Raw genomic sequence first — 22,470 nt, forward strand, 5'->3', positions numbered from 1 at the left:
TAGAGACTGCAACCAATAAATACATATGGGTAACAATAACAAAACGAATCAAGAGTAATAACTAGCATTAAACATTTATTATACAATAGAGATAATGGCTGAAACTCGCGTCCAATAATCTTTACATTGGAAACTTACATTATGAATGTAGCTTTTAAATCTTTTTATCTGCCTGACCTCTATCTGCGCTATCATAAAGTCTTGTGTATCTCTATGTCCTTACCATACTGCTTCTGCGCTATCATACACACTGTGCACTGCTTCTGTGCTATCATACACACTGTGCACTGCTTCTGCGCTATCATACACACTGTGCACTGCTTCTGTGCTATCATACACTCTGTGCACTGCTTCTGCACTATCATACACACTGTGAACCAAATAGGAATAAAGCAATTTACTCCCCCAACACAGAGGTATTGTTTCTGCAGGCAAAGGGAATAGGAAGTATATCCACAGCAACAGAAGATAATTTTGATCAAAACCAAATAAACATAGGCAGAGAGAAGAACATAGCTAGGAACAGGAAAAGCACAAACAAAACTCTAAAAGCTATGTGTGCAAATGCTAGAAGCTTAGGAAATAAAATCCCAGAACTAACTGCAATAATGACAAGGGATCATCTAGATATTGTGGCAATTACAGAGTCATGGTGCAATGAAAATCATGACTGGGACATAGCTATACCGGGGTATACTTTATTTAGGAAGGACAGAATGGGAAAAATCGGAGGAGGGGTAGCAATGTATGTAAAAAATGCATAAATACTACCTTAATACAAAGTATTGAAGAGAAAACTGAGGCCCTTTGGGTGACCATAGAAACAGGGGAGAAGTTGATTATTCGTATTGGCGTGATATACAGGCCACCAGGACAGGAAGAAGAACCTATTGCAGGACATAACTAAAATGGCATTAAAAGGAGAGGTAATAATCATGGGAGACTTTAATCTTCCTGATGTAAACTTGGAGGTGTCTCTTGCTAGTTCCACTACGAGTAGAGACATTTTAAATTCCATTCAGGGAGCATCCCTCCACCAATTGGTGAGGGAGCCCACTCGGAAAGACGCAATATTAGACTTAATACTTACAAATTGAGACAGAATATCAGACGTAAAAGTGGGTGAAAACCTGGGATCCAGTGATCATCAAGCAGTATGGTTCAGCATAAAGACAGAGACTGACTTATCCCATACATAAACAAAGGTGTTGGATTTTAGGAAGGCTGATTTTGTAGGGATCGGAAAATGTGTAAGCAATTATTTGGCAGAGTGGAGGAACTTGGAAGCAGTGCAGGAGAGGTGGGAAACATTAAAAAGTGCAATATTAAAGGCAACAGACCTTTGTATCAAAAGTGTTAGGAAAAACACAAGGAAAAGGAAGCCAGTGTGGTTGCGAAAGAAGTAGCAAATATTGTGAAAGCAAAAAAGATGGCTTTTAGGAAATATGAGCAGACACAAAATAATGAAGACAAAGAGATATATCTTGTTAGACAGAAGGAGACTAAGAAGGTAATCAGATGTGCAAAGGCACAAGATGAGGAGAAAATGGCCCAGTCAGTGGGTAAAGGAGGCAAAACTTTTTTTTAGGTATATAAGCGCAAGGAGAAAAACAAAAGGCGGAATTCTAAAACTAAAGACAGAGACTGGGAGTCTTGTTGAGGGAGACAATGTAATAGCAGACCATCTTAATAATTATTTTTGCTCAGTATTCACTACTGAAATAGAGGGGAAAGGTCCACAGTAACGTTGCAGGGATATTCAGGAAAATTGAACAAGTACATTTACAGAGGAGAAGGTCCTAACAACTCTCAAAGCTGAAAGTGGACAAATCTATGGGGCCAGATGGAATACATCCAAGGATACTAAAAGAACTTAAAGAGGTGATGGTAGCACCATTGACAGAATTATTCAACCAGTCATTAGCTACAGGAGTATTTCCAGAGTACTGGAAAAGAGCTAATGTAGTCACACTGCACAAAAGTGGAAGCAAGGAAGAGGCAAACAACTACAGAGAAGTGAGTCTTACATCAGTAGTAAGGAAATTGATCGAAACACTCTTAAAAGAAAGAGTTGTAGATTATCTCAAATCCAGCAATTTACAGGATCCCAAACAGCATGGATTCACTGGGGAGAGATCATGTAAAACAAATCTTATTGACTTTTTTGACTGTGTTACTAAAGTGATGGATAAAGGTGGTGCCGTGGATATAGCTTATCTAGACTTTAGTAAGGCTTTTGACACTGTTCCACATCTCAGACTGCTAAATAGACTTGGAAGTTTAGGATTGGATACTAGGATTATTGAATGTATAAGATCTTGTTTGCAGGATAGAAAACAGAGTTGTAGTAAATGGAGTGCATTCACAGGAGGGAAATGTTACCAATGGAGTACACCAGGGATCTGTACTAGGACCAAGGCTTTTTAATATCTTTATTGGTGACATTGCAAATGGCATTAAAGGGAAAGTATGCCTTTTTGCAGATGACACAAAGGTATGCATCAAGGTAGACACATCAGGTGGGGTAAAACAAATGACTGAGGATCTAGGTAGACTAAAGAAATGGTCAAGAGTGTGGCAATTACAGTTTAATGCCAAAAAATGCAAAATCATGCACTTGGATCTCAAAAATCCAAAGGCTAAATATAGTATTAATGGTACTATACTGGAAACTACTGAGGAGGAAAGGGATCTATTTCAGGTGACTTAAAGACAGGTAAGCAATGTAAAAAAGCAATGAGGAAGGCTAGTCAGATGCTTGGCTGCATTGGGAGAGGAATCAGCAGCAGAAAGAAGTAATAATGCCATTGTATAGGTCATTGGTACAGCCTCATCTAGAATACTGTGTTCAATTCTGGAGGCCATATCTTCAAAAGGATATTAATACATTAGAGACTGTACAAAGAAGGGCAACTAAAATGGTGCATGACCTTCATCACAAAACATACCCAGAAGGACAAAAAAATCTCAGTATGTATAGTTTGGAGCAGAGAAGGGAAAGGGGGGACATGATAGAAACGTTCAAATATCTCAAGGGTTTTAACAAAGTCCAGGAAGGAAACATTCTCCAAATGAAGAGAAGCAATAGGACACAAGGACATGCACTGAGACTGGAGGGGGGAAGGGTTCAGGGTAAATTTGAGGAAAAATTACTACAAAGAAAGGGTAGTGGATAGAGATGTGCACCGGAAATTTTCGGGTTTTGTGTTTTGGTTTTGGATTCGGTTCAGCGGCCGTGTTTTGGATTCGGACAGATTTTGCCAAAACCTCCCTGAAAACTTTTTGTTGGATTCGGGTGTGTTTTGGATTCGGGTGTTTTTTTTTTACAAAAAACCCTCAAAAACAGCTTAAATCATAGAATGTGGGGGTCATTTTGATCCCATAGTATTATTAACCTCAATAACCATAATTTACACTCATTTTCAGTCTATTCTGAACACCTCAGACCTCACAATATTATTTTTAGTCCTAAAATTTGCACCAAGGTCGCTGGATAGCTAAGCTAAGCGACACAAGTGGCCGACACAAACACCTGGCCCATCTAGGAGTGGCACTGCAGTGTCAGGCAGGATGGCACTTCAAAAAAATAGTCCCCAAACAGCACATGATGCAAAGAAAAAAAGAGGCGCACCAAGGTCGCTGTGTGACTAAGCTAAGCGACACAAGTGGCCGACACAAACACCTGGCCCATCTAGGAGTGGCACTGCAGTGTCAGACAAGATGGCACTTCAAAAAAATAGTCCCCAAACAGCACATGATGCAAAGAAAAAAAGAGGCGCAATGAGGTAGCTGTGTGACTAAGCTAAGCGACCCAAGTGGCCGACAAAAACACCTGGCCCATCTAGGAGTGGCACTGCAGTGTCAGGCAGGATGGCACTTCAAAAAAATAGTCCCCAAACAGCACATGATGCAAAGAAAAAAAGAGGCGCACCAAGGTCGCTGTGTGACTAAGCTAAGCGACACAAGTGGCCGACACAAACACCTGGCCCATCTAGGAGTGGCACTGCAGTGTTAGACAAGATGGCACTTCAAAAAAATAGTCCCCAAACAGCACATGATGCAAAGAAAAAAAGAGGCGCAATGAGGTAGCTGTGTGACTAAGCTAAGCGACCCAAGTGGCCGACAAAAACACCTGGCCCATCTAGGAGTGGCACTGCAGTGTCAGGCAGGATGGCACTTCAAAAAAATAGTCCCCAAACCGCACATGATGCAGAGAAAAAAAGAGGCGCAATGAGGTAGCTGTGTGACTAAGCTAAGCGACCCAAGTGGCCGACACAAACACCTGGCCCATCTAGGAGTGGCACTGCAGTTTTCTAGCGAGAGGATGAGTCCTTCCATCCTCATGTGAAGCTGAACCACTAGCCATGAACATAGGCCAGGGCCTCAGCCGTTCCTTGCCACTCCATGTCGTAAATGGCATATTGGCAAGTTTACGCTTCTCATCAGATGCTTTACATTTTGATTTTTGGGTCATTTTACTGAACTTTTGTTTTTTTGATTTTACATGCCTTCTACTATGACATTGGGCATCGGCCTTGGCAGACGACGTTGATGGCACTTCATCGTCTCGGCCATGACTAGTGGCAGCAGCTTCAGCACGAGGTGGAAGTGGATCTTGATCTTTCCCTATTTTAACCTCCACATTTTTGTTCTCCATTTTTTAATGTGTGGAATTATATGCCAGTATCAATAGCAATGGCCTACTAGTATATATACTGCGCACAACTGAAATGCACCACAGGTATGGATGGATAGTATACTTGACGACACAGAGGTAGGTAGAGCAGTGGCCTTCCGTACCGTACTGCTATATATATCCTGGTGGTCACTGTCAGCAAACTGCAAAACTAAAATGCACCACAGGTATAGAATCTAGATGGATAGTATACTTGACGACACAGAGGTATGTAGAGCAGTGGCCTTCTGTACTGTACTGCTATATATACTGGTGGTCACTGTCAGCAAACTGCAAAACTAAAATGCACCACAGGTATAGAATCTAGATGGATAGTATACTTGACGACACAGAGGTAGGTAGAGCAGTGGCCTTCCGTACCGTACTGCTATATATACTGGTGGTCACTGTCAGCAAACTGCAAAACTAAAATGCACCACAGGTATAGAATCTAGATGGATAGTATACTTGACGACACAGAGGTAGGTAGAGCAGTGGCCTTCCGTACCGTACTGCTATATATACTGGTGGTCACAGTCAGCAAACTGCAAAACTAAAATGCACCACAGGTATAGAATCTAGATGGATAGTATACTTGACGACACAGAGGTAGGTAGAGCAGTGGCCTTCCGTACCGTACTGCTATATATACTGGTGGTCACTGTCAGCAAACTGCAAAACTAAAATGCACCACAGGTATAGAATCTAGATGGATAGTATACTTGACGACACTGAGGTAGGTAGAGCAGTGGCCTTCCGTACTGTACTGCTATATATACTGGTGGTCATTGTCAGCAAACTGCAAAACTAAAATGCACCACAGGTATAGAATCTTGATGGATAGTATACTTGACGACACAGAGGTAGGTAGAGCAGTGGCCTTCAGTACCGTACTGCTATATATACTGGTGGTCACTGGTCAGCAAAACTCTGCACTGTACTCCTCCTATATAATATACTGGTGGTCCCCAGTACCCACAATAAAGCAGTGTGAGCACAGATATATGCAGCACACTGAGCACAAATATGGAGCGTTTTTCAGGCAGACAACGTATACTGGTGGTCACTGGTCAGCAAAACTCTGCACTGTACTCCTCCTATATAATATACTGGTGGTCCCCAGTACCCACATTGTGAGCACAGATATATGCAGCACACTGAGCACAGATATGGAGCGTTTTTCAGGCAGACAACGTATACTGGTGGTCACTGGTCAGCAAAACTCTGCACTGTACTCCTCCTATATAATATATTGGTGGTCCCCAGTACCCACATTGTGAGCACAGATATATGCAGCACACTGAGCACAGATATGGAGCGTTTTTCAGGCAGACAACGTATACTGGTGGTCACTGGTCAGCAAAACTCTGCACTGTACTCACCCTATATAATATACTGGTGGTGCCCAGTAGAGATGAGCGGGTTCGGTTTCTCTGAAACCGAACCCGCACGAACTTCATGTTTTTTTTACGGGTCCGAGCAGACTCGGATCCTCCCGCCTTGCTCGGTTAACCCGAGCGCGCCCGAACGTCATCATGACGCTGTCGGATTCTCGCGAGGCTCGGATTCTATCGCGAGACTCGGATTCTATATAAGGAGCCGCGCGTCGCCGCCATTTTCACACGTGCATTGAGATTGATAGGGAGAGGACGTGGCTGGCGTCCTCTCCATTAGAAATTAGATTAGAAGAGAGAGAGAGATTGTGCAGAGTCAGACAGAGTTTACCACAGTGACCAGTGCAGTTGTTGTTAGTTAACTTTTATTTATTTTAATATAATATATCCGTTCTCTGCTATATCCGTTCTCTGCCTGAAAAAAAACGATACACAGCAGCAGCCAGTCACACAGTGTGACTCAGTCTGTGTGCACTCAGCTCAGCCCAGTGTGCTGCACATCAATGTATAAAAGGCAAAGCTTATAATAATTGTGGGGGAGACTGGGGAGCACTGCAGGTTGTTATAGCAGGAGCCCCCAGGAGTACATAATATTATATTAATTTAAAATTAAACAGTGCACACTTTTGCTGCAGGAGTGCCACTGCCAGTGTGACTAGTGGTGACCAGTGCCTGACCACCAGTATAGTAGTATATTGTTGTATGTATTGTATACTATCTCTTTATCAACCAGTCTATATTAGCAGCAGACACAGTACAGTGCGGTAGTTCACGGCTGTGGCTACCTCTGTGTCGGCAGTCGGAACTCGGCAGGCAGTCCGTCCATCCATAATTGTATTACAATATATACCACCTAACCGTGGTATTTTTTTTTCTTTCTTTATACCGTCGTCATAGTGTCATACTAGTTGTTACGAGTATACTACTATCTCTTTATCAACCAGTGTACAGTGCGGTAGTTCACGGCTGTGGCTACCTCTGTGTCGGCAGTCGGCAGGCAGTCCGTCCATCCATAATTGTATTATTATTATAATATATACCACCTAACCGTGGTTTTTTTTTCATTCTTTATACCGTCATAGTGTCATACTAGTTGTTACGAGTATACTACTATCTCTTTATCAACCAGTGTACAGTGCGGTAGTTCACGGCTGTGGCTACCTCTGTGTCGGCAGTCGGCAGGCAGTCCGTCCATCCATAATTGTATTATTATTATAATATATACCACCTAACCGTGGTTTTTTTTTCATTCTTTATACCGTCGTCATAGTGTCATACTAGTTGTTACGAGTATACTACTATCTCTTTATCAACCAGTGTACAGTGCGGTAGTTCACGGCTGTGGCTACCTCTGTGTCGGCAGTCGGCAGGCAGTCCGTCCATCCATAATTGTATTATTATTATAATATATACCACCTAACCGTGGTTTTTTTTTCATTCTTTATACCGTCGTCATAGTGTCATACTAGTTGTTACGAGTATACTACTATCTCTTTATCAACCAGTGTACAGTGCGGTAGTTCACGGCTGTGGCTACCTCTGTGTCGGCAGTCGGCAGGCAGTCCGTCCATCCATAATTGTATTATTATTATAATATATACCACCTAACTGTGGTATTTTTTTTTCTTTCTTTATACCGTCGTCATAGTGTCATACTAGTTGTTACGAGTATACTACTATCTCTTTATCAACCAGTGTACAGTGCGGTAGTTCACGGCTGTGGCTACCTCTGTGTTGGCAGTCGGCAGGCAGTCCGTCCATCCATAATTGTATTATTATTATAATATATACCACCTAACTGTGGTATTTTTTTTTTCTTTCTTTATACCGTCGTCATAGTGTCATACTAGTTGTTACGAGTATACTACTATCTCTTTATCAACCAGTGTACAGTGCGGTAGTTCACGGCTGTGGCTACCTCTGTGTCGGCAGTCGGCAGGCAGTCCGTCCATCCATAATTGTATTATTATTATAATATATACCACCTAACCGTGGTTTTTTTTTCATTCTTTATACCGTCGTCATAGTGTCATACTAGTTGTTACGAGTATACTACTATCTCTTTATCAACCAGTGTACAGTGCGGTAGTTCACGGCTGTGGCTACCTCTGTGTCGGCAGTCGGCAGGCAGTCCGTCCATCTATAATTGTATTATTATTATAATATATACCACCTAACTGTGGTATTTTTTTTTCTTTCTTTATACCGTCGTCATAGTGTCATACTAGTTGTTACGAGTATACTACTATCTCTTTATCAACCAGTGTACAGTGCGGTAGTTCACGGCTGTGGCTACCTCTGTGTCGGCAGTCGGCAGGCAGTCCGTCCATCCATAATTGTATTATTATTATAATATATACCACCTAACCGTGGTTTTTTTTTCATTCTTTATACCGTCATAGTGTCATACTAGTTGTTACGAGTATACTACTATCTCTTTATCAACCAGTGTACAGTGCGGTAGTTCACGGCTGTGGCTACCTCTGTGTCGGCAGTCGGCAGGCAGTCCGTCCATCCATAATTGTATTATTATTATAATATATACCACCTAACTGTGGTATTTTTTTTTCTTTCTTTATACCGTCGTCATAGTGTCATACTAGTTGTTACGAGTATACTACTATCTCTTTATCAACCAGTGTACAGTGCGGTAGTTCACGGCTGTGGCTACCTCTGTGTCGGCAGTCGGCAGGCAGTCCGTCCATCCATAATTGTATTATTATTATAATATATACCACCTAACCGTGGTTTTTTTTTCATTCTTTATACCGTCATAGTGTCATACTAGTTGTTACGAGTATACTACTATCTCTTTATCAACCAGTGTACAGTGCGGTAGTTCACGGCTGTGGCTACCTCTGTGTCGGCACTCGGCAGGCAGTCCGTCCATCCATAATTGTATTATTATTATAATATATACCACCTAACCGTGGTTTTTTTTTCATTCTTTATACCGTCGTCATAGTGTCATACTAGTTGTTACGAGTATACTACTATCTCTTTATCAACCAGTGTACAGTGCGGTAGTTCACGGCTGTGGCTACCTCTGTGTCGGCAGTCGGCAGGCAGTCCGTCCATCCATAATTGTATTATTATTATAATATATACCACCTAACCGTGGTTTTTTTATACCACCTAACCGTGGCAGTCCGTCCATAATTGTATACTAGTATCCAATCCATCCATCTCCATTGTTTACCTGAGGTGCCTTTTAGTTCTGCCTATAAAATATGGAGAACAAAAAAGTTGAGGTTCCAAAATTAGGGAAAGATCAAGATCCACTTCCACCTCGTGCTGAAGCTGCTGCCACTAGTCATGGCCGAGACGATGAAATGCCAGCAACGTCGTCTGCCAAGGCCGATGCCCAATGTCATAGTACAGAGCATGTCAAATCCAAAACACCAAATATCAGAAAAAAAAGGACTCCAAAACCTAAAATAAAATTGTCGGAGGAGAAGCGTAAACTTGCCAATATGCCATTTACCACACGGAGTGGCAAGGAACGGCTGAGGCCCTGGCCTATGTTCATGGCTAGTGGTTCAGCTTCACATGAGGATGGAAGCACTCAGCCTCTCGCTAGAAAACTGAAAAGACTCAAGCTGGCAAAAGCACCGCAAAGAACTGTGCGTTCTTTGAAATCCCAAATCCACAAGGAGAGTCCAATTGTGTCGTTTGCGATGCCTGACCTTCCCAACACTGGACGTGAAGAGCATGCGCCTTCCACTATTTGCATGCCCCCTGCAAGTGCTGGAAGGAGCACCCGCAGTCCAGTTCCTGATAGTCAGATTGAAGATGTCAGTGTTGAAGTACACCAGGATGAGGAGGATATGGGTGTTGCTGGCGCTGGGGAGGAAATTGACCAGGAGGATTCTGATGGTGAGGTGGTTTGTTTAAGTCAGGCACCCGGGGAGACACCTGTTGTCCGTGGGAGGAATATGGCCGTTGACATGCCAGGTGAAAATACCAAAAAAATCAGCTCTTCGGTGTGGAGGTATTTCACCAGAAATGCGGACAACAGGTGTCAAGCCGTGTGTTCCCTTTGTCAAGCTGTAATAAGTAGGGGTAAGGACGTTAACCACCTCGGAACATCCTCCCTTATACGTCACCTGCAGCGCATTCATAATAAGTCAGTGACAAGTTCAAAAACTTTGGGTGACAGCGGAAGCCGTCCACTGACCAGTAAATCCCTTCCTCTTGTAACCAAGCTCACGCAAACCACCCCACCAACTCCCTCAGTGTCAATTTCCTCCTTCCCCAGGAATGCCAATAGTCCTGCAGGCCATGTCACTGGCAAGTCTGACGAGTCCTCTCCTGCCTGTGATTCCTCCGATGCATCCTTGCGTGTAACGCCTACTGCTGCTGGCGCTGCTGTTGTTGCCGCTGGGAGTCGATGGTCATCCCAGAGGGGAAGTCGTAAGCCCACTTGTACTACTTCCAGTAAGCAATTGACTGTTCAACAGTCCTTTGCGAGGAAGATGAAATATCACAGCAGTCATCCTACTGCAAAGCGGATAACTGAGTCCTTGACAACTATGTTGGTGTTAGACGTGCGTCCGGTATCCGCCGTTAGTTCACAGGGAACTAGACAATTTATTGAGGCAGTGTGCCCCCGTTACCAAATACCATCTAGGTTCCACTTCTCTAGGCAGGCGATACCGAGAATGTACACGGACGTCAGAAAAAGACTCACCAGTGTCCTAAAAAATGCAGTTGTACCCAATGTCCACTTAACCACGGACATGTGGACAAGTGGAGCAGGGCAGGGTCAGGACTATATGACTGTGACAGCCCACTGGGTAGATGTATGGACTCCCGCCGCAAGAACAGCAGCGGCGGCACCAGTAGCAGCATCTCGCAAACGCCAACTCTTTCCTAGGCAGGCTACGCTTTGTATCACCGCTTTCCAGAATACGCACACAGCTGAAAACCTCTTACGGCAACTGAGGAAGATCATCGCGGAATGGCTTACCCCAATTGGACTCTCCTGTGGATTTGTGGCATCGGACAACGCCAGCAATATTGTGTGTGCATTAAATATGGGCAAATTCCAGCACGTCCCATGTTTTGCACATACCTTGAATTTGGTGGTGCAGAATTTTTTAAAAAACGACAGGGGCGTGCAAGAGATGCTGTCGGTGGCCAGAAAAATTGCGGGACACTTTCGGCGTACAGGCACCACGTACAGAAGACTGGAGCACCACCAAAAACTACTGAACCTGCCCTGCCATCATCTGAAGCAAGAAGTGGTAACGAGGTGGAATTCAACCCTCTATATGCTTCAGAGGTTGGAGGAGCAGCAAAAGGCCATTCAAGCCTATACAATTGAGCACGATATAGGAGATGGAATGCACCTGTCTCAAGTGCAGTGGAGAATGATTTCAACGTTGTGCAAGGTTCTGATGCCCTTTGAACTTGCCACACGTGAAGTCAGTTCAGACACTGCCAGCCTGAGTCAGGTCATTCCCCTCATCAGGCTTTTGCAGAAGAAGCTGGAGGTATTGAAGAAGGAGCTAACACGGAGCGATTCCGCTAGGCATGTGGGACTTGTGGATGCAGCCCTTAATTCGCTTAACAAGGATTCACGGGTGGTCAATCTGTTGAAATCAGAGCACTACATTTTGGCCACCGTGCTCGATCCTAGATTTAAAGCCTACCTTGGATCTCTCTTTCCGGCAGACACAGGTCTGCTGGGGTTGAAAGACCTGCTGGTGACAAAATTGTCAAGTCAAGCGGAACGCGACCTGTCAACATCTCCTCCTTCACATTCTCCCGCAACTGGGGGTGCGAGGAAAAGGCTCAGAATTCCGAGCCCACCCGCTGGCGGTGATGCAGGGCAGTCTGGAGCGACTGCTGATGCTGACATCTGGTCCGGACTGAAGGACCTGACAACGATTACGGACATGTCGTCTACTGTCACTGCATATGATTCTCTCAACATTGATAGAATGGTGGAGGATTATATGAGTGACCACATCCAAGTAGGCACGTCACACAGTCCGTACTTATACTGGCAGGAAAAAGAGGCAATTTGGAGGCCCTTGCACAAACTGGCTTTATTCTACCTAAGTTGCCCTCCCACAAGTGTGTACTCCGAAAGAGTGTTTAGTGCCGCCGCTCACCTTGTCAGCAATCGGCGTACGAGGTTACATCCAGAAAATGTGGAGAAGATGATGTTCATTAAAATGAATTATAATCAATTCCTCCGCGGAGACAATGACCAGCAGCAATTGCCTCCACAAAGTACACAGGGAGCTGAGATGGTGGATTCCAGTGGGGACGAATTGATAATCTGTGAGGAGGGGGATGTACACGGTGATATATCGGAGGGTGAAGATGAGGTGGACATCTTGCCTCTGTAGAGCCAGTTTGTGCAAGGAGAGATTAATTGCTTCTTTTTTGGGGGGGGTCCAAACCAACCCGTCATATCAGTCACAGTCGTGTGGCAGACCCTGTCACTGAAATGATGGGTTGGTTAAAGTGTGCATGTCCTGTTTTGTTTATACAACATAAGGGTGGGTGGGAGGGCCCAAGGATAATTCCATCTTGCACCTCTTTTTTCTTTTCTTTTTCTTTGCATCATGTGCTGATTGGGGAGGGTTTTTTGGAAGGGACATCCTGCGTGACACTGCAGTGCCACTCCTAGATGGGCCCGGTGTTTGTGTCGGCCACTAGGGTCGCTTATCTTTCTCACACAGTCAGCTACCTCATTGCGCCTCTTTTTTTCTTTGCGTCATGTGCTGTTTGGGGAGGGTTTTTTGGAAGGGACATCCTGCGTGACACTGCAGTGCCACTCCTAGATGGGCCCGGTGTTTGTGTCGGCCACTAGGGTCGCTTATCTTACTCACACAGCGACCTCGGTGCAAATTTTAGGACTAAAAATAATATTGTGAGGTGTGATGTGTTCAGAATAGGCTGAAAATGAGTGTAAATTATGTTTTTTGAGGTTAATAATACTTTGGGATCAAAATTACCCCCAAATTCTATGATTTAAGCTGTTTTTTAGGGTTTTTTGAAAAAAACACCCGAATCCAAAACACACCCGAATCCGACAAAAAAAATTCGGTGAGGTTTTGCCAAAACGCGGTCGAACCCAAAACACGGCCGCGGAACCGAACCCAAAACCAAAACACAAAACCCGAAAAATTTCAGGCGCTCATCTCTAGTGCCCAGTACCCACATTGTGAGCACAGATATATGCAGCACACTGAGCACAGATATGGAGCGTTTTTCAGGCAGACAACGTATACTGGTGGTCACTGGTCAGCAAAACTCTGCACTGTACTCCTGCTATATAATACAGCTGCTCCCCAGTCCCCACAATTAAGCAATAAGCACAAATGGAGAAGACGCCAGCCACGTCCTCTCCCTAACATTTCCAATGCACGAGTGAAAATGGCGGCGACGCGTGGCTCCTTATATAGAATCCGAATCTCGCGAGAATCCGACAGCGGGATGATGGTGTTCGGGCGCGCTCGGATTAACCGAGCCATATGGAAGAATCCGAGTATGCCTCGGACCCGTGTAAAATGGGTGAAGTTCGGGGGGGTTCGGTTTCCGAGGAACCAAACCCGCTCATCACTAGTAGTGGACAAGTAGACAGTAGAGCAATTTAAACATGCATGGGATAGACATAAGGATATCCTTACAAAGAAATAAGGAACAAATAAGTTTTGAGATAAAAATATGGTTAAAAAAAAGGGCAGACTAGATGGGCCAAGTGGTTCTTATCTGCCGTCAAATTCTATGTTTCTATGTTTATGTGCACTGCCTCTGCGCTATCATACACACTGTGCACTGCTATTTGCACTATCATTCAGTCTTTTGCATCTGTGTCTCCTGTACCATACTGAATACCTCCTAACATCGAGGGCATCTGAAGCGGGACCTTCTTGCACGGCAAAGCCACGCGTGGCCAAAAAGGGTGAGTGGCCTATGCAAAGAGGGTGTGCTACGAGAGAATACCACGATCGCGTGCCACGCCCCCATTTTTAGTGAGCTGCTGACATGCCTTCAGTCCCTCTGTCTCTTGTGAATAGATGCTGCGCACTTGCACACAGCATCTATTCACTGCTGCTCTGCTAACCAGAGCAGCGAGTGAACAGGAGCCTCCCAACTCCCCCCCCCCCCCCCCACACTGTGGGACACTGTGGCCCGTGGGTGGGACAGCGAGTCTGTAACCCAAAAAAAATTGGACTGTCCCGTGAAAATTGGGACAGTTGGGAGGTATGCATGCTGTGCACTGTTATCTGTGCTACCATAGTCATGTACATCTGTTCATCCTGTACCATAATGTGCACTGCTTCTGTGTTATCATACATGGGGGAAAATTTACTAAAGTGGGAGATTTTTAGAACTGGGGATGTTGCCTATAGCAACCAATCAGATTATATCTATTATCTGCTAGAAGCAGTTAGATAAATGCTAAGTAGAATCTGATTGGTTGCCATGGGCAACATCACCAGTTCTAAAAATCTCCCACCTTAGTAAATTTACCCCATGCTGTGCAATGCTTCTGTGCTATTATACAACCTTGTGCATCTGTGCATCCTATACATACTGTGCACTGCCTCTGCACTATCATACATACTGTGCACTGCTTCTGGCTATCATACATACTGTGCACTGCTTCTGGATATCATACATACTGTGCACAGCTTCTGGATATCATACATACTGTGCACTGCCTCTACGCTATCATACATACTGTGCACTGCTTCTGGATATCATACATACTGTGCACTGCCTCTGCACTATCATACATACTGTGCACTGCTTGTGGATATCATACATACTATGCTCTGCCTCTGCTCTATCATACATACTGTGCACTGCTTCTGGATATCGTACATACTGTGCACTGCTTCTACGCTATCATACATACTGTGCACTGCTTCTACGCTATCATACATACTGTGCACTGCTTGTGGATATCATACATACTATGCTCTGCCTCTGCGCTATCATACATACTGTGCACTGCTTCTGGATATCATACATACTGTGTACTGCCTCTGCGCTATCATACATACTGTGCATTGCTTCTGGCTATCATACATGCTATTCACAGCTTCTGGATATCATACATACTGTGCACTGCTTCTACGCTATCATACATACTGTGCACTGCTTCTGGATATCATACATACTGTGCACTGCTTCTGGATATCATACATACTGTGTACTGCCTCTGCGCTATCATACATACTGTGCATTGCTTCTGGCTATCATACATGCTATTCACAGCTTCTGGATATCATACATACTGTGCACTGCTTCTATGCTATCATACATACTGTGCACTGCTTCTGGATATCATAATACTGTGCACTGCCTCTGCGCTGTCATACATACTGTGCATTGCTTCTGGCTATCATACATACTGTGCAGTGCTTCTGGATATCATACATAATGTGTACTGCTTCTGGATATCATACATAATGTGTACTGCTTCTGGATATCATACATACTGTGCACTGCTTCTAAGCTATCATACATACTGTGCACAGCTTCTGGATATCATACATACTATGCACTGCTTCTACGCTATCATACATACTGTGCACAGCTTCTGGATATCATACATACTATGCACTGCCTCTGCGCTATCATACATACTGTGCACTGCTTCTGGCTATCTTACATGCTATGCACAGCTTCTGGATATCATACATACTGTGCACTGCTTCTGGCTATCTTACATGCTATGCACTGCCTCTGCGCTATCATACATACTGTGCACTGCTACTGGCTATCATACATACTGTGCACTACTTCTGCGTCATCTAAAAATACAGTGCAATGCTTCTGCACTATCATACATACTTTGTACTACTTTCCTTTTCCATGATGGCCAGTACTATTACTGCACATGTGTGGCACCAGCTTGTCACTCTGTATGAGTGATACAGTGGGAGATGGATGTCTCCCCCTTAGCTCCAGAGACCTGCTACTAATTACCCACATTGACCGCTGTTCTATCACCTGCACTGCTACCGCATACCTGAGGCACTCACCAGATGATGCGTTGCCTGACCCCGCTCCCCTACTAGTACCGCTTCATGCTCCTCCCTATCCAGTGTTACAATAAACACGGCTGTACAATATCCTATTCAATAAGCAACCCTGCATGGTTAGGTCACTGGACTTGTGCCTTGGTGTGTACATATCTCTGCTAAACCACCAAATGTACACACATTTCCAACAGAAGCAAGGGTTATTGCTGAGCCCTGGTGCCACAGACTGCTGTGCATCTCATGCCTGATAGCCCTGATCCTGAGTCAGATGCATGTGCAATCACAGATTTCAGCATACTACACATGCGCCAGAGAAAGAAATTGATGGCTGCGCCTGCTCCAGCTCAGGCATGGGCTGACTGATGGAGATTGCTAGTGTGAGCAGATTGATTTGTCTGTAGATGGGCCATCCGTTAAGAGAAATGGGTGTTTCTGAGCAGTAACTGGGAAGGAGCCATAGGATTGCACGGATCTGTCCAATCTCATGGGAGTGTCTTCCATGAAGGACCATCACATGCGGGTACATGTGTGACACCCGTGATGGATATTTTGCACCTAACATGGTGTGAGGACATGTCCCAGCGGCGTATCTAGAGAGGAGAAGATCCTTCTGCAGTCTCCGTGTGTAGGCCCCCTCCTCTCCATCTTGTAGCCGGCAGCGCTGTTAGTGCTCTGAGTGCTAGAGACTCTGATACAGTGCCAGAGTCTACAGCGGATGCGCAGGTCTCCGAAAAAATGGCACGGCGGCCATTTTTTCGTAGACTTGTGCATACACTGTAGACTCTGGCACTGTGCCAGAGTCTCTAGTGCTTAGAGCGCTAACAGCGCTGCCGGCTACAGGACGGAGGGGAGAGGGCCCACACACGGACACTAATGGACACCAGAAAGATAAGCATAAAAGAAATGGGTGCACCCGTTATAGATACGCCACTGACATGTCCATATACTAGTGAAGACAGCTGCAGCTGTGGATGTAAAAACAATGGCCAGGATAGGCTTCCACATGCAATCTTACAGATTTTCAGAGTACTCAAACGGATTAGCACATTAGCTTAGGGAAGTAGGTATGATGCTGGAGTCGCAGATGTGTCTGACTCAGAATCAGGATCACAAAGTGCAGCAATATACAGTATACTGTTTAGACTTTAAAAAAAAACTTTTTAAAAATAAGTTTGGTAATCATAACAACCGGAACCGGCCCAGTGGATTGTATGTGTTGTCAGTATAAGGGCTACTGCCTATAGGTCACAGCCTATACTGCCTATAGGTCACTGTTGAACTAAAGTACAGCTCCTCTTTAAAACTAGCTGCATGTATTGCAATAGTAATGCTCAGCAGAAAATCTAAGCGACAGATACAGTTCACACACAGACAAATGGGTTGGAATCCTGTTATTATGTTGTTCAGCCAAGAGAATGCATCATTTGGGACATCTAGTGCAATTAGATGGCCGATAGGGATCACTATCCTCATTTTTTCCATTTATCGATATGCCTGAAAAAAACTCAATTTCTGTAGCCTCATTATTGGGCATCACAGTGAAAGCCAATTAACAGTGTCCAGGGCAGTCCCACAAGGAGATATAACTGGATGGCAAGACTCATTATACAAGAAATACAAGATATTCAGGACACTCAGAATTTGGCCAAATTGCCTTCTCAAGTGAAGACAATGTAAGCCCTTGAGTTTGCAGGAGACAGGCAAGATGTATACCTTGGACTGGGTGCAGTCAATCAGTCATTGGCTTGATCTACGGGATACTGAAATCCAGATGCCATATTTGTAACTACTGGGCAGCTACAGACTCAAGATCTGTGTTACAAAGTGTTGCTTTTAGAGGAAGCCACATAAACCAAGTGTCCTGACAACTCCACGTTGACCTGTGGGTCCCAGAACAGTGCAAGATCTATCTACATACAAATCCTTCTACATAAATCCTTTGTCACAACTGAGGGCCTGAGCTGACGGGAGGCAGCCTCAGTTGTAGGGCTGAGGTGTAATGGAACCTGGCAGGTTGTATCAGACCCCTAGACATATAGAAGAATTGCCCGAAGGCGTGACCACAACAACCAGGAATAAAAGTCAATGATGTTTATTTATGACAAACTCCATGCATCACAGAAGCAGTAAAGAAACATAAAAATCAGCAGAGAAATAATAATACAGTTCCTGGGTACTACAGGGTGGCAGGGGCCACACAGCTCTGGTGGTATGAGACAGTTCTTATTATCTGCAAGTTGGAAAGTCCTTACCAGGCTCAACTGTAGCAATGCAGAAAGCCCAGGGTCGTACCAGCTGGTGTTCCAGGAAAAGCTGGACTGCTGAAGATAAAATGCTGCTGTGGGTACTGGTTAGAACCAGACAGGTGTTGGCACAGAGTGGATACTGGCTGGAACCAGTTAAAATAAGAATTTACTCACCGGTAATTCTGTTTCTCGTAGTCCGTAGTGGATGCTGGGAACTCCGTAAGGACCATGGGGAATAGCGGGCTCCGAAGGAGGCTGGGCACTCTAGAAAGATCTTAGACTACCTGGTGTGCACTGGCTCCTCCCACCATGACCCTCCTCCAAGCCTCAGTTAGGTACTGTGCCCGGACGAGCGTACACAATAAGGAAGGATTTTGAATCCCGGGTAAGACTCATACCAGCCACACCAATCACACCGAACAACTCGTGATATGAAACCCAGTTAACAGCATGAAACGATAGAGCCTCTCAACAGATGGCTCAACAATAACCCGATTTAGTTAACAATAACTATGTACAAGTATTGCAGATAGACCGCACTTGGGATGGGCGCCCAGCATCCACTACGGACTACGAGAAACAGAATTACCGGTGAGTAAATTCTTATTTTCTCTAACGTCCTAGTGGATGCTGGGAACTCCGTAAGGACCATGGGGATTATACCAAAGCTCCCAAACGGGCGGGAGAGTGCGGATGACTCTGCAGCACCGAATGAGAGAACTCCAGGTCCTCCTCAGCCAGGGTATCAAATTTATAGAATTTTGCAAACGTGTTTGCCCCTGACCAAGTAGCTGCTCGGCAAAGTTGTAAAGCCGAGACCCCTCGGGCAGCCGCCCAAGATGAGCCCACCTTCCTTGTGGAATGGGCATTGACAGATTTAGGCTGTGGCAGACCTGCCACAGTATGTGCAAGCTGAATTGTACTACAAATCCAACGAGCAATAGTCTGCTTAGAAGCAGGAGCACCCAGCTTGTTGGGTGCATATAGGATAAACAGCGAGTCAGATTTTCTGACTCCAGCCGTCCTGGAAACATATATTTTCAGGGCCCTGACAACGTCTAGCAACTTGGAGTCCTCCAAATCCTTAGTAGCCGCAGGCACCACAATAGGCTGGTTCAGGTGAAACGCTGACACCACCTTAGGGAGAAACTGGGGACGAGTCCTCAATTCTGCCCTATCCATATGAAAAATCAGATAAGGGCTTTTACATGATAAAGCCGCCAATTCTGACACTCGCCTGGCTGATGCCAGGGCCAATAACATGACCACTTTCCACGTGAGATATTTCAGATCCACGGTTTTTAGTGGCTCAAACCAATGTGATTTCAAGAAATTCAACATCACGTTGAGATCCCACGGTGCCACAGGAGGCACAAATGGGGGCTGAATATGCAGCACTCCTTTCACAAATGTCTGAACTTCAGGTACTGAAGCTAGTTCCTTTTGAAAGAAAATCGACAGAGCCGAGATCTGTACTTTAATGGAGCCTAGTTTTAGGCCCATATTCACTCCTGCTTGCAGGAAATGCAGAAATCGACCCAGTTGAAATTCCTCTGTTGGGGCCTTTTTGGCCTCGCACCATGCAACATATTTCCGCCATATGCGGTGATAATGTTTTGCCGTAACATCTTTCCTGGCTTTAATAAGCGTAGGAATGACTTCCTCCGGAATGCCCTTTTCCTTCAGGATCCGGCGTTCAACCGCCATGCCGTCAAACGCAGCCGCGGTAAGTCTTGGAACAGACAGGGGCCCTGCTGTAGCAGGTCTTGTCTGAGCGGCAGGGACCAAGGGTCCTCTGAGATCATCTCTTGAAGTTCCGGGTACCACGCTCTTCTTGGCCAATCCGGAACCACGAGAATTGTGTTTACTCCTCGCTTTCTTATTATTCTCAGTACCTTTGGTATGAGAGGTAGAGGAGGGAACACATACACTGACCGGTACACCCACGGTGTCACTAGGGCGTCCACCGCTATCGCCTGAGGGTCTCTTGACCTGGCGCAATACTTCTCTAGTTTTTTGTTTATGCGGGACGCCATCATGTCCACCTGTGGACGACCCCATTGATTTACAATCATTTGGAAGACTTCTGGATGAAGTCCCCACTCTCCCGGGTGGAGGTCGTGCCTGCTGAGAAAGTCTGCTTCCCAGTTGTCCACTCCCGGGATGAACACTGCTGACAGTGCTAGTACATGATTCTCCGCCCATCGGAGAATTTTTGTGGCTTCTGCCATCGCCGTCCTGCTTCTTGTGCCGCCCTGTCGATTCACATGGGCGACTGCCGTGATGTTGTCTGACTGGATCAGCACCGGCTGGTGTAGGAGCAGGGATTTTGCTTGACTTAGGGCATTGTAAATGGCCCTTAGTTCCAGAATATTTATGTGAAGGGCAGTCTCCTGACTTGACCATAGTACCTGGAAATTTCTTCCCTTTGTGACTGCCCCCCAGCCTCGTAGGCTGGCATCCGTGGTCACCAGGACCCAGTCCTGTATGCCGAATCTGCGGCCCTCCAGAAGATGAGCACTGTTCAGCCACCACAGAAGAGACACCCTGGTTCGTGGAGACAGGGTTATTAAACGATGCATCTGAAGATGCGATCCGGACCACTTGTCCAACAGGTTCCACTGAAAGATTCTGGCATGGAACCTGCCGAATGGAATTGCTTCGTAGGAAGCTACCATCTTTCCCAGGACTCGCGTGCAGTGATGCACCGATACCTGTTTTGGTTTTAGGAGGTCTCTGACTAGAGAAGACAACTCCCTGGCTTTCTCCTCCGGGAGAAACACTTTTTTCTGGGCCGTGTCCAGAATCATTCCCAGGAACATTAGACGTGTCGTGGGGACCAGCTGTGACTTTGGGATATTCAGAATCCAACCGTGCTGGCTCAGCACTTCCTGAGATAGTGCTACTCCCACTAACAACTGTTCCTTGGATCGTGCCTTTATTAGGAGATCGTCCAAGTATGGGATAATTAAAACTCCCTTTTTTCGAAGGAGTATCATCATTTCCGCCATAACCTTGGTAAATACCCTCGGTGCCGTGGAGAGTCCAAACGGCAGCGTCTGGAATTGGTAATGGCAATCCTGTACCACAAATCTGAGGTACTCCTGGTGAGAATTGTAAATGGGGACATGTAGGTAAGCATCCTTGATGTCCAGGGATACCATGTAATCCCCCTCGTCCAGGCTTGCAATAACCGCCCTGAGCGATTCCATCTTGAACTTGAATTTTTTTATGTATGTGTTCAAGGACTTCAAATTTAGAATGGGTCTCACCGAACCGTCCGGTTTCGGTACCACAAATAGTGTGGAATAGTAACCCCGGCCTTGTTGGAGTAGGGGCACCTTGATTATCACCTGCTGGGAATACAGCTTGTGAATTGCCGCTAGCACTGCCTCCCTGTCTGAGGGAGCAATCGGCAAGGCGGATTTTTGGAAACGGCGGGGTGGAATCGCCTCGAATTCCAGCCTGTATCCTTGAGATACTATTTGAAGGATCCAGGGATCCACCTGTGAGCGAACCCACTGATCGCTGAAATTCCTGAGGTGGGCCCCCACCATACCCGGCTCCGCTTGTGAAGCCCCACCGTCATGCGGCGGACTTGGAAGAGGAAGCGGGGGAGGACTTTTGTTCCTGGGAACCTGCTGTTTGCTGCAGCCTTTTTCCCCTGCCTCTGCCTCTTGACAGAAAAGACCCTCCTTTTCCCCGCTTATTTTTCTGGGATCGAAAGGACTGAACCTGATAAAATGGCGCCTTCTTAGGCTGCGAGGGGACATGGGGTAAAAATGCTGACTTCCCAGACGTTGCTGTGGAAACTAGGTCGGAGAGACCATCCCCAAATAATTCCTCCCCTTTATAAGGCAAAACTTCCATGTGCCTTTTGGAATCTGCATCTCCAGTCCACTGGCGAGTCCATAAGCATCTCCTAGCAGAGATAGATAGTGCACTTACTTTAGATGCCAGCCGGCAGATTTCCCTCTGTGCATCTCTCATGTATAAGACTGAGTCTTTTATATGGTCAATTGTTAACAGGATCGTGTCTCTGTCTAGTGTGTCAATATTTTCTGACAGGTTATCTGACCATGCAGCGGCAGCACTGCACATCCAAGCTGACGCAATTGCTGGTCTAAGTATAATGCCTGAGT

The sequence above is a fragment of the Pseudophryne corroboree genome, chromosome 5 (genome assembly GCF_028390025.1).
Source record: "Pseudophryne corroboree isolate aPseCor3 chromosome 5, aPseCor3.hap2, whole genome shotgun sequence".
NCBI classification, from domain to species: domain Eukaryota; kingdom Metazoa; phylum Chordata; class Amphibia; order Anura; family Myobatrachidae; genus Pseudophryne; species Pseudophryne corroboree.